Source organism: Pan paniscus, chromosome 7 (genome assembly GCF_029289425.2).
Source record: "Pan paniscus chromosome 7, NHGRI_mPanPan1-v2.0_pri, whole genome shotgun sequence".
NCBI lineage: Eukaryota > Metazoa > Chordata > Mammalia > Primates > Hominidae > Pan > Pan paniscus.
The window spans coordinates 66,213,505-66,228,019 of NC_073256.2; the positions used below are offsets into that span (position 1 = coordinate 66,213,505).

The 14,515-nt window shown below is 36.4% G+C and overlaps 1 protein-coding gene across 9 annotated transcripts in view; it reads left to right on the forward strand.

The window, feature by feature from the left end:
• SNTG1 (syntrophin gamma 1) overlaps positions 1–14,515 on the forward strand; it is an 865,234-nt gene that overhangs the window by 645,255 nt on the left and 205,464 nt on the right. The window lies entirely within an intron of this gene.

Sequence of the window (14,515 nt, forward strand, 5' to 3'; positions counted from 1 at the left end):
CATATTCTGAGATTACCCACTTTTAATGGATTAATAGATGTTTGGCTTTTTGTGTATATTATATAATAACTTATGAATGGATTAATATTTGACATGTAAGTCATTTAAAATATTTTATTAATCCAATGAAAGCCTATGGATTTTTTGGTGTACCAGTCAGTGAAAACATTGCTGACTATTTATTTGCATAAGAACATGAATTTTTTTATTCTTATGAACCTAGCTTGACTTTATGTAATGTGACAACAATGTGTGAAAGTATATTAACATGCTGTTCAATATTTGGCCCTTATTGGTTAAGATCACATTAATGGTTTTAATCTATTCATGTTTGATCATATGCAAAAGTGGCATTTCACATTTCCACATTTTTATGAATTTTCTCTTACATAGATGTCCTTTTCTGTTTGGTCATGTTTGTTTGGCACTCTGTGCACTAGGTACTGAGTGTGGTGGTACAATTATGTCAGATCTAGTCTGTTCAGTCCTACAGCTATGAAGGAGAGCATATGTATTTTTAAGAAGAGTTTATTATATAGTGGAGCTATTAATCATTTTGTAATGTTTTCTTGTTTTCAAGTTTGTTTATGGGGGCTTTATGAATAGCCCACTTTTTGAATATTTATTTTTATGTAGTGTTCACATTAACTTTTCTACTGAAATGACCTTTGAATTTGATTAGTCCATTGCAAGGCCAAACACACCTACTTCTAAAATATGCCTGCTGATGAAGGTAATAACAGTGTGAGAATAAGAATTGACAGAGCTATCATTTTCCTCTACATTTGTGGGGTGGCATCTTGAGTGACTGCATAGCATGCCCAAACACACCTCAGCTCCTTTTCTGTTTTCCAGACTCCACCATACCAAAGTAGCAAGCCCGAGGCCCTTACTTCTCTGATCTGCATGTTGGGTGCCAAATTTCTTGCTGTTTGGGGTTTAAGGTTTGGATGACTCTCCATGAGGGCACTGCTGCTACCTCTGTATCGTTGATTGCTTGTGTGTCCTCTGTAGGGCTAGTGTGCAGGGTCAGCAGTGGAACAGTGTGAGCCACAAGGAGACAAACCAAATGTGAGTCTGTATTTCCTTTTCTGTATTCTTCAAACATGTACTGGTCTTTCAAATGTGAATCTCATAGACTATTTCTGGAAATTTCTAAAAAATATTTCTAAATGAAGAGATCACGGAAATGTTCATTCATATCTTCTTCCAGGAAACTTCTTTCAGCCTCATTTTGTTTCCTTGAAATAGTTCCTCTTTCCCTCTGTCTGTATTCAATTGTTTTTCCTTTCCTTATTTTTCAGCAGTTTTACTATGGTGGGCTCAAAATTAGTAGATTTTCTTAAATTTGTAGATTAATGGCTTTATCCATTTGGAAAATTTTCAGCTCTTCCATACTACTCCGTTCTCTCTCTGTTTTTCTTCCAGGATGCCAATTGCATGCATCCCAAAAATGTTTTACAGCTTTATGTCTTATGCTCAGGTCTTTGAGTTAATTTTTGAATATAATGTAATGGAAGGTCCAGCTTCATGATTTTGCATATGAATTTCCAGTTTTCTTAGAATCATTAGTTAGTATGACTGTCTTTTTTCCATTGAGTGGTTTTGGCACCTGTGTTAAAAATTATTTGAACATATATGAGGGCTTATTTCTGGACTCTATTCTATTCTATGTATCTATGTGCCCGTTTTTAGACCTATAGCACATAGTTTACTGTAGTAGGAAGTTTTGAAATCAAGAAATATGAGTTCTCTGGTATTGTTTCTTGTTAAGATTGTTTTGGCAATTCGGGAGGGCCCTTGAGATTCCACGCAAATTTTTGGATAGATTTTTTATTTCTGTAAAACACCTCATTGAAATTTTGATAAGGTTTGAGGGAATCTGTAGGTTCCCTTGAGTAGTGTTGATATCTTAATAATATTAAGTCTTCACATCTATGAAGATGGAATTTTTTCCATTTATTTGTCTTGTTTAATTTTTTAAGAAACGTTTTGTAGATTACATTTTATAAGCGTTTCACCTCTTACTTAATTCCTAAGTATTTTATTCTCTTTGATACTTTTGATACTATTATAAATAAAAATTTTAAGTTTTCTTTTCAGATTGTTCATTGTTATTACATAGAAATGCAATTTATTTTGCATGTTGTATCTGTAATCAGATAGTTTTCTAAATTTATTAATTATAACAATTACTTTTGGATAAAGCTTTAGAATTTTCCACGTATGAGATCATATCATCTATGAACAATGATAACATTTTTTCCTTTTCAATTCTTTCTTTTATTTCTTTTTTCTTGCTTAGTTACACCTGCTAGGACTTGAAGTACGGTGTCAAATAATATGGTGAAAAGCAGGCATCTTTGTCTTGTTCCTGATCACATAGGAACATATTATCCTTTTCATAGGAAAAGGTTTCAGTCTTCTACCATTGAGTATAATATTCCCTGGAGGTTTTTATGTATGGCTTACGTTCCGTTAGGGTAGTTTCCTTCTATTTCTAGTATGTGGAGTGTGTTTATCATAAAAGAGTGTAGAATTTTGTCAATTGCTTTTTCTCCATCAGTTGAGATGATTATCTGCTTTTTGCTTTCATTTTGTTAATGTGGTGAACTACTTTGATTGATTTTCATGTGTTGAACCAATCTTCCATTCCAGGAATAAAACCCTCTTGATAATTGTGTATAATCTTTTTAATGTGCTGTTGCACTGTTGAATGTGCTGTTGAATTCACTTTCTTAGTATTTTGTTGATGATATTTTCATTAGGTTCATAAATAATATTGGTTCATAGTTTTTTTGTTTGTTTGTTTGTTTTTTCTTGTGGTGTCTTTGTCTGGCTTTGGTATCAGAGTGATAATGGCCTTGTAAAATGAGTTAGGAAATGCTCCTTCTTTATTTTTTGGAAAAGTTGAAGAAGGATTGGTGTTAGTTCTTCTTTAAATGTTTATACATTGAGATTTGACATAAAATACATTTTTAGAAAACGTAATAAATATGGAACACTGTGTTATATGTTGGCAGAGCAAGAATGTGTCAAATCTTAGTGTTAACTTCCCTCTTTAGTCAGGAAAATATACTAATTTGATGATTTCCATTATTGTTGCACTGCTGTTCTTTTACTTACGTTGAAATCATTGACAAAGTAGAAAATGAGGTTTCTTTAACAAACTACAAGATGTTGAGATTATACAAAGAAAGAGGTTAAATCAGCTTCTAGTAAAAGAAGAATTAAGAAGCCTGACCAGTTATAGATTTTCAAAGTCCAGTCCTCAGTGATAAGATGCAAAGCACCAAGAGCACAGAAAGAGAAAATGGCATTATGTTTATTCAGAGCTAGAATACTCAAAGCATTTGAAAAGATAGAAGTGGCATACAGTTTACCTCAAAAGATAGCTAATTTTTTCTGATAACACTTGTTAGGGTCATATGGACATTCTGCTAGACTGAGGGAAGTTAAAATGAATAAGACACATCTCTCTTCTTATGGATTACACTGCATTTAGTAAACCCATGCAGCAAGAGGAATAGCAGATGGAAATGTAGACCCAAAGAGAAAGTCACTGGACATTCTCTCTGAGTCCTCAGAAAAGCTTTCATGGCAGATATGGTTTTGATTATGTGGTACATGGGCATAGCCTTTGTGTTAGACTGAATTAGCTGGTGCCAATTTCAGGGTGAATTAAAGGATATTTAATCTCTGTGTACCTCAGCTAAACATGAAAATAAAATAGATTCTTGCTAGGTGAAAAAGTGAGAGGATGAGAGAGAAAGAGAGAGAGAGAGACAGCAAGAGCAAGGGAGGGTGGGAGGAACAAAAGAAGGAGAGAAAAATAAAAGAGGGATTAACTGAGCTTTGGTGGGTGATATGACTTGGCCGTGTGCCCACCCATATATCATCTTGAATTATAGTTCCTATAATCCCCACATGTTGTCAGAGGGACCTGATTGTGGGAGGTAATCGAATAATGGGGGTAGTTACCCTCATGCTGTTCTCATTATAGCGAGTGAGTTCTCACAAGATCTGATGACTTTATAAGGGGCTTTTCCCCATTTGTTTGGCATTTCTCCTTGCTGCCGCCATGTAAAGAAGGATGTGTTTGCTTCCCCTTTTGCCATAATTGTGTTTCCTGAGGGCCTCCCCAGCCATGCTGAACTGTGAGTCAATTAAATCTCTCTTCTTTATAAATTACCCAGACTTGGGTATGTCTTAATTAGCAGTGTGAAGATGGACTAATACAGTAAATTGGTTCAGGAGTGGGGTGTTGCTATAAGGATACCTGAAAATGTGGAAGTGACTTTGGAGCTGGGTACCAGTTAGAGCTTGGAACAGTTTGAAGGACTCAGAAGAAAACAGGAGAATGTAGGAAAGTTTGGAACTTCCTAGAGACTTAGAGGGCTCAGAAGACAGAAAGTTGTGGGAAAGTTAGGAACTTCCTTGACATTTGTTGAATGGCTTTGACCAAAATGCTGATAGTGATATGGACAATGAAGTCCAGGCTGAGATGGTCTCAGATGGAGATGAGGAACTTGTTGGGAACTGGAGTAAAGGTCATTCTTGCTATTCAATGAGACTGGTGGCATTTTGCCCCTCCCCAGAGATCTGTGGAACTTTGAACTTGAGAGAGATGATTTAGGGTATCTGATGGAAGAAATTTCTAGGCAGCAAAGAGGAATCAGAGCATAAATGTTTGGAAATTTTCCAGTCTGACAATGCAATGGAAAAGAGAACCCCGTTTTCTAGGGTGACATTCAACTAGGCTGCAGACATCAGCATAAGTAGTGAAGAGCTGAAAGTTAATTACCAAGACAATGGAGAAAATGTCTTCAGGGCATGTCAGAGACCTTCATGGTAGCCCCTCTCATCGCAGCCACAGAGGAAGGAAAAATGGTTTCCTGGGCCTGGTCCAGGCCCCACTGCTATGTGCATCCCTGGGGCATGGTGCCCTGCATCCCAGCTGCTCTGGCTATGGCTAAAAAGGGCCAATGCATAAAGTATAATAATAAAACAAAGGGGGCCAATGCACAGTTCAGGCCGTTGCTTCAGATGATGCAAGTCCCAAGCTTTGGCAGTTTCCATGTGGTGTTTGCCCTTTGAGTGCGCAGAAGACAAGAATTGAGGTTTGGGAACTTCTGCCTAGATTTCAGAAGATGTATGGACATGTCTGGGTGTCCAGGCAGAAGTTTGCTGCAGTGGTGGAGCCCTCATGGAGAATCTCTGCTAGGGCAGTGCAGAAGAGAAATGTGGGGTAGGCACTGCCCAGTGGAGCTGTGAGAAGGCCACCATTCTCCACACCCCATAATGGTAGAACTACTGACAGCTTGCACCGTGTGCTGGGAAAAGCCACAGACACTCAATGTCAGCCTGTGATAGCAGCCAGGAGGGGAGCTATACCCTCCAAAGCCACAGGGGTGGACCTGCCCAAGGCCATGGGAGCCCACCTCTTGCATCAGCATGACTTGGATGTGAGACATTGAGTCAAAGGAGATCATTTTGGAACCTTAAGGTTTAACAACTGCCCTATTGGATTTTGGACTTGCATGGGGCCTTTAGCCCCTTCGTTTTGACAAATTTGTCCCATTTGGAACAGGTATATTTACTCAATTCCTGTACCCCTGTTGTATCTAGGAAGTAACTAACTTGCTTTTGATTTCACAGGGTTATAGATGGAAGAGACTTGCCTTGTCTCAGATGAGGCTTTGGACTTGGACTTTTGAGTTAATGCTGGAATGAGTTAAGACTTTGGGGGACTGTTGGAAGGGCATGATGGTGTTTTGAAATGGGAAGACATGATTTTGGGAGGGGCCAGGGGCAGAATGATATGGTTGGGTTGTGTCCTCACCCAAATCTCATCTTGAACTATAGTTCCCATTAGCCCAATGTGTCATGGGAGGAACCCAGTGGGAGGTAATTGAATCATGGGGATGGTTACCTTCATGCTGTTCTCATGATAGTGAGTGGGTTCTCAGGAGATCTGGTGGTTTTATAAGGGGATTTTCCCCCTTTTGCTTGGCAGTTCTCCTTGCTGCCACAATATGATGAAGGACGTCTTTGCTTCCCCTTCCATCATGACTGTGTTTCTTGAGGCCTCCCCAGTCATGCTTAACTGTGAGTCAATGAAACCACTTTTCATTATAAATTACCCAGTCTTGGGTATGTCTTTATTAACAGAGTGAGAATGGACAAATAGAGTGGGCCAGGGGAGAGTGAACATGAGCAAAGACACTGTGCTGGGGCAGGACAGGGCCTACATCCTGGAGTTCATACATACAAGGACCTGATAGAGAAGTGACTCCTGAGAGACACATAGGCCAGGATGTGGAAGGATTTGAATTATATGTGATTTTGCTCTTTTGTTTCTGAAGTAATGGACAGTGTATAATTACTTAAGTAAAAAATGGCCATTTCAAATTTACATTTTTAAAATGTTCCTGTAGAAACAATAGGTGCATATATAATAGAAGGACAAACCTAAAATATTATTCTTAATCATCCATCTTATCAAGAGCACATAAAATTGTAAGAATGTGCACTTGCATTTATGATGTTCTTTTGTGTTAAATGATAAATGGGATGACTAAATTCCAAACTCTGCTCTGCAACAAAGGAGGTAGATCACTTGCAGAAGTCACCAGTGATAAGGAGAGACAAGATGCTAGGAAATCCTACTGAGAAGGTTATATTTAAGAATCAATAAACTCTATGGTCATGTTTCATAAGACTACATCTCTCTTTTTTGAACATAAATCAATTTAAATTTCATCATATTTACTCTATATTTTCTACTGATACTTCAGATACCTCTCTCTCTCCATGTTTCATTTCAGCCCAGAAACAATTATTATTGTAATATAAGAACTTCCTTTTAAATTATAAGTATTCCTTTCAAATCTTGTATGCATGGTATGAATTCTACATTTTGAAGCCATCAGAATTACTATTGTCAATCTAAAACAAATTAGAGATTAGTATCTCCAAATATGTTGAGTTTACTCAGGAATGAAATATGAGGATTAAAACCTGGGATGCTACAGTGTATCAAGTGAGGGAAGGGGAAATGGAAGCTTTTATTGGCACAATGGGAAGGGATTACATAAGTTGCTTAGAAACAAAGTTCTTTGGTTTCAGAGACTCAAGCTCAGTTCGTTGTTGATGTCCTTACTCGGCAAGTGTTCTTGGCAGAGCATCTTATTGAAAATATTGCAGTCCTAAAGAATGTCTAGTGATAGACCTTGTCATACAAACATAAGTATATGTGCAAAATTTGCAAGCCATGCAAAGGAGAAGATGCTTGAAGGAGGTTAAGAAATTTCTTGTGGAGTTTTAGAGAGTCCTTGGAAACAGTTCTTTTCTTAGACATGTAATCATGAGTTCCCTCTCCTTCATGTCTTCCCAGCCCTATTTTGTCTGGATCTGACAAAAACAATCATCCAGTATCTGCAGGTTTCACACTATAGACATTAAGACTCAAGAACTTAGAGGGTTTTTGGTTGTTTGATTTTGTTTGTTTGCTTGCTTGTTTGTTTTGATTTTTAAGTGATTAGCTTTCAAGGCAAAGTTAAACTTCAAATTCATGAGTTTAACTTTGTTGTAACTGAGCTATTCTCTGTCTTCATTCATTCAGCAAATATTAATTGAGCACCTACTAAGACCTAGGCCTTCTCTAGGTGCAAGTCAGTGCAGTATAGACTGAGACAGACAGAAGTCTGTGACCTAGAACTTACATTCTAGTGAGGGGAGCAAATAAATTATAAAAGAAATGTATTAAAATAAGCAGTTATTAGATACTGATAAGTAGTATAGAGAAAATAAAGATATAATTAAGCACAATGTCACATTTTTAGTGTGTATGGGTGTGTGGGGGTGTGTGTGTACATGTACTATACATCTGAAAGTATCATCCTGTCTGATTTATTTGAGGTACTGCAAATTTTCTTTTAGCAGAAAATATTCCAATGCAATTCTAGAAAAAAACAGGAATTCAAGCAGAACATATTTTTTTTACTGAATAAGTCTGGAGGTTCCCATTTAAGCAAATATGATGACCTAGGCTTGGTTTTGAATAGCATATTTTAATGAATGTCCTTTTAAGAAAATACTACACAAAAGTGTCATTTTTAACTTTCTGTTCTATGTTTTGGGTCATTCATAGAACTACAATCACATATTTTGGGAATTAAAAGATATAAAAATACAGAATTCCCAAGCTCAAAGAGCCTATAGTTTTCTAGAAATCAAAGATAATTATAAGAATGACCCAATGAGTTTCCTTATCACAACTGCAGCATAAAATGAAATAAACTGATATTTTAAAAAATTGAATTTTATATTTTATGTTCTTAAAAAAATAAGAACTTAACACTACTTAGATTTTATTTCCTTTGTGTAGGTCACACCATCCTGAATCTAGGTATGCTCTTTGAGAATACACATGAGAGCAGGCGTGGTGGCTCATGCCTGTAATCTTAAGTACTTTGGGAAGCCGAGGCGAGTGGATCACCTGAGGCCAGGAGTTCGAAACCAACCTGGCCAACATGGTGAAACACTGTCTCTACTAAAAATACAAAAATTATCAGGGCATGGTGGCGGCGCCTATAATCCTAGCAACTTGGGAGGCTGAGGCGGGAGAATTGCTTAAACCTGGGAGGCGGAGGCTGGAGTGAACTGAGATCACATTACTGCCTCCAGCCTGGGCAAAGAGTGAGACTCAAAAAAAAAAGAAAAGAAAATACATGAGCCATTAAACCAATTTATATGATAGAAAATAACTCTAGCATCAAAAATTCTTGGAGCTGCAAAGCCCTCTGTCATAGACATATCACTCACCCTCAGTTCCTTTTTGCAATAGTCATCCTGAGGAAGGATATTCACAATACATTTTACTACCCAATGGAAGGAAATAGGTCAAATCAAATGTTTCTTATGCAATAATATGAATTTTCTTTTTTGCTGGAAGTCTCTATAAAGTTTCAAAGTGTCTATAAATCCCCTGGAACTGTAAGTAAATAGCAAAATGCTGAGCTTTTTTTTTTTTTTTTTTTTTTTCTGCTAGAGGTCAGGTAAGTTTCATCAGATTTGTTTTTTCTTTTCTTTTTTTTTTAAATTATGCTTTAAGTTCTAGGGTACATGTGCACAACGTGCAGGTCTGTTACATATGTATACATGGGCCATGTTGGTGTGCTGGACCCATTAACTCCTCATTTACATTAGGTATATCTCCTAATGCTATCCCTCCCCACTCCCTCCACCCCACGACAGGCCCCAGAGTGTGATGTTCCCCTTCCTGTGTCCATGTGTTCTCATTGTTCAATTCCCATCTATGAGTGAGAACATGCGGTGTTTGGTTTTCTGTCCTTGCAATAGTTTGCTCAGAATGATGGTTTCCAGCTTTATCCATGTCCCTACAAAGGACATGAACTCATCCTTCTTTATGGCTACATAGTATTCCATGGTGTATATATGCCACATTTTCTTAATCCAGTCTATCATTGATGGACATTAGGGTTGGTTCCAAGTCTTTGCTATTGTAAATAGGGCCACAATAAACATACGTGTGCATGTGTCTTTATAGCAGCATGATTTATAATCCTTTGGGTATATACCCTGTAATGGGATGGCTGGGTCAAATGGTATTTCTAGTTCTAGATCCTTGAGGAATCGCCACACTGTCTTCCACAATGGTTGAACTACTTTACCGTCCCACCAACAGTGTAAAAGTGTTCCTATTTCTCCACATCCTCTGCAGCACCTATTGTTTCCTGACTTTTTGATGATCGCCATTCTAACTGGTGTGAGATGGTATCTCATTGTGGTTTTGATTTACATTTCTCTGATTCTTTTTTTTTTTTTTTTGACACGGAGTTTCGCACTGTCTCCTGGGCTGGAGTGCAGTGGTGCGTTCTCGATGACACTGAGAGAGTCCACACTAGCTCCTGAAAGAGACAACAATGCTGCTGTCACAAGCATATCCCAGCATAGCACCTAAACAGTGGTAGCCCTCTAGGTTTTAGTTTAGACAGTATCTGGAAAGAAACATGATTGCTAAGATTTACTTTAGTGGTGGAAGGATGATGCATTAGTGTGCCTGTAACAGAAGAATACCAGTCTTCTTACTGTGATCTAGCACCGACCACAACTGTGCAAGTCAAACATGATGAAGTCCCTGCAGATGGAGCTGCCCTTCTGCTGTGTTGTGCTGAACAGCCACTGACCTGGGTGGGCACTGGGTCCATGCGTTGTTTGTTTCTCTCTGCCTGGAAAGCCCAAAGTGCTTGGAACAGAAAGTGCTCTCAGTCAAGGAAGCCTGAGGCCAGTATTTGGGAAGAAGGGGCAGGCATTTGCCCTGGGTCATTCATACAGAATTTTTATAGATAGAACTTACTTGTCTGCTACCTGAAACAAGAACACAAGAAAACAAGACCGTATGCTTTGGCAGCTGTCTGAGAAATGAGTTTCCAAGAAATCAAGCAGAGATGAATATAATTTATGAATTTATCTTCTGTTTTTCATTTTAAAGGCTTAACGTGGCCTTCATTTATCTGAATCCATTTTACTTTGTGGTCATTTATAGCTCTTGCTGGTTTTGTAGAGTGATGTGTTGGGCAACCCTGGTCTAAGCCATTCTGCTCCTTTTACAGCCAGAGGATTAATAGCTTAAATAAAGCAACCGGTTTTGTGATACGGACAGAAATTATGCCCTTTGATCTCTAAAAGCCTTCAAGTTCAAACACAGCCTTTATTTTACTTAAAATTATACTCCCTTTTTAGCTACTTATAACACAAATTGTTCTGATAACATAAAATTAGCACTGGTTTCTAAGAAGTGTAACATGGAAAATGCCTTTTTGAAAAACGCTGATTTGTCTTATTTGAAGATCAGTCTTAAAATGATGCAGAGAATTTAGAATTTTCATTATTTGGAAATAGTATTACTACCAAGAGTAGAAAATTTTTAAAACTTTGCTCTATGAATGCATTTTATTACTAAAAATATTTATTTTTTAATATTTGACTGTATATAATATAGCAGACACTATATTAATCATATGAATAATGCCATGTTTTAAAAATAAATTTAAATTGTAATTAATGTATCTTTTTGGGTTTTCTAATTAAATTTTAATTTGCTTTATTGATATTAATGTTATAATTTAAAAGTAAGTATTTTTCAAAGCAAATTATTGCCAGTATCTTTATATTGAGAGTTCACTTATAATTTAGGTTTCCTAGAGAGTGGTTGTAAACAGAAATGAAGGTATACTATGTCCAATTGATAAACACTAGGATATTCCACCAGTGCCACTTATGAGAAAGCATCAATGGATTCATTTTCCCTCTATCTTTTCATTCCCCACCCAGCCTGATTCACACATGATTGTCACCCATTTGGCATCTGATTGTGCAAATCCTAGTCTAGAGTTGACAAGAAAATAGAAGGAGTATGAAAACTACAGTGTAAGAAAGACATCTTTGCTCAGCATTCTTTAAAATGCACTTCTTATCTTCAACGGGAATTCAAGCTTACTTTATATTAATTATAATCACTACTTATTAAGCTCTATATTCCTGTCAATTTTTCCAACAAATATATGCAGTTAATGTCATTATTGATGTTTTACAAATGAAGGGATCTAGATATTTGATAATTAATGTTCTGTCTGAGGATATTTAGTAATAATTACAACTGGAATTCAACACCAGATCTCTCTGACTGCACAGCCTGACAAAGTCTTATGCAACTACATTTTAGCTCCTGTGTTGAACTTATCCTCATTCCCCTCTGCAGCCTCCTTGGATTGTTTGGATTCTGTAAAGGGGGCATCCTTATGCCATTGTCTCTGCATGGGATCTTTCATTTCCATGTTCTAGCACTTATCACCATGAGTTACACTTGGTAGAAGGTCATTAAAAGATTTTAGAAGTAAATAATGACATTCTCTCCTGTCTTCATTTCGTTAATACACACACACACACACACACACACACACACACACACACACACACATTACTGAGGACTGAGGATCCTTATAAGCCTTTAAAATGTTGTGAAAGATTTAAAAGTTTAGCTAGAGAGAGGAAAAATAAAACAGGTGTTTTTGAAAAATGTGTATTCTGGGGGTTGTTTTGATGACATTTTAGATTTTCAAAGTTTTAAACAATGGAGAGCTTCGTTAAAAAAAGTAAAGATTAAACTAATTTTATTTTCTAATGATAAAAGTTATATTTCAAAATAATAATAATTATAAAATACAAAGCAGCAAAGGAAGCATTCATGTAATAATCCCTAAATAAAAAACAAAACTGTTGGAATTTTGTATTTATAACTGTCAGTATCATTGTCATACACATATGTCTACTTATGTATGCATATTAAACATAAAATCAATTTCGGTTCATGCTTACAGACATTAATCTAAATTTATAAGACTGGATGTATGCCCAAATTATCAATCTTTGTGTATGTGTATATATATGCATATGTAAATTTATATATTTATGTTTAATATACATACACATATATGCATACATACATATATGTATATACATATATGTATGTATATATGTATGTATGTATGCATATATATGTGTGTATATGTAATTTTTAAAATACTGCATAAAATTGCCTTGAAATTAGAACATTTTGTAAGCATCGTATCTTATCAATCGGTAAATATCACCATAAGCATTTGTAATGAATGCACAGTGTTATAAAGTTTTGGATATATTGATTATTGTTTAGCATAATAAATACTTCAGTGTATGCTACATATGTTTTAATTGCTGTGATTTTTCCACTTACTTTATACTCTCTGTGTGTGTATATTTAAAAATGTTAGACTGTTAAAAATTAGTGGCTTGGCCGGGCGCAGTGGCTCACGCCTGAAATCCCACCGTTTTGGGTGGCCGAGGCGGGCGGATCACCTGAAGTCAGGAGTTCGAGACCAGCCTGGCTAACATGGTGAAACCCTGTCTCTACTAAAAATACAAAAATTAGCTGGGTGTGGTGGTGCGTGCCTGTAGTCCCTAGCTACTCGCGAGGGTGAGGCAGGAGAATCGCTTGAACCCGGGAGGCGGAGATTGCCAGCCTGGGGGACGAGAGTGAGACTTCGTCTCAAAAAAAAAAAAAAAAAAAAAAAGAAAAGAAAAAGAAAAAAAAATAGCAGCTCATGGCTCATGCCTGTAATCCCAGTATTTTGGGAGGCCGAGGCGGGCGGATCACGAGGTAGGGAGATCGAGACCATTCTGGCCAACATGGTGAAACCCCATCTCCACTAAAAATAAAAAAAAAACAAAAAAAAATTAGCCAGGCATGGTGGTGGGCACCTATACTCCCAGCTACTCAAGAGGCTGAGGCAGGAGAATCGCTTGAACCCTGGAAACGGAGGCTGCAGTGAGCCGAGATTGCACCGCTGCACTACAGCCTGGGTGACAGAATGAGACTCCGACTCAAAAAAAAAAAAAAAATTGAAGATATGAAATGTTCTAATTATACCTACCTTAAGTTATTGTTTTATTTTAAAATGTTAGTATAAGTACTAGGAAATGGAACATTTTATATTGTTATACTCCACTTGGTACAGGAAAGATGGAAATTATCTTTAAAATGGATGTGGGTGTGTGTACAGATTTTAAATCTTAACAAGGAATTATTTTGTATCTACAACACCAGGAAAAATTCCTGAATACAATGGAAGCACATTTCTTGCTGCCACAGTGAGGGTAACAGGCGGACGGAGTTTTCTGTGCTGGACATCCCACTCCCCATTTTGGTTACCCGCCTTCCATTCCTGTGCAGTCAGTAGTTTGGTTAGTTAAGTGTATATTTCCATTGAAACATGAATAAACATGAATAGATTATATTACCCTAATACACAATTAAAAAACTACAAATTTCAGTAGAAATCAGCTTACACAAGTTATTTTCTTGCCAAATAAATCTATTAATACTACACACAGCAGTATTCAAGCATTGACTCATTCTTTTTGAATATTTTTACATAATCCTGGGATAACATAAATTGTTCAACTATAAAGTATTATGAAGTTACAGAGAAGAAGTATTTGAAAGGTTATGATGATATCATTTGACTAAGAGGCGCACAATTTATTAGTATTTCCACTTTAAAGAATATTACTTTTTCAATAATTGACTTAATGCCTTGTTCTACTTTATTATTTTATTATTGTATTCACCACATTACAAAAACAATCTACACATAATTTCTAAAGGCCATTTTAATATTTTCCAAACATAGTTTTTACATATTATTATTATTTTTTACATATTATTTTTTTTTTTACATTTTATTCTAGTTGTTGGCATATCTCACTGTCTTGTCATTCTCTCTAGTCATTAATATACTACCTCTTTTCTGTATTCTAATTTCTGATACAGATATTCTAATGTAAAATATATAATAATATATTCTATATTCTAAATTGCTCCCACTTTCTTGCCTTATTTTTGAGCCGTGGTAGGAAATACACCATACATTTTATTATTTTAATAGTAGTA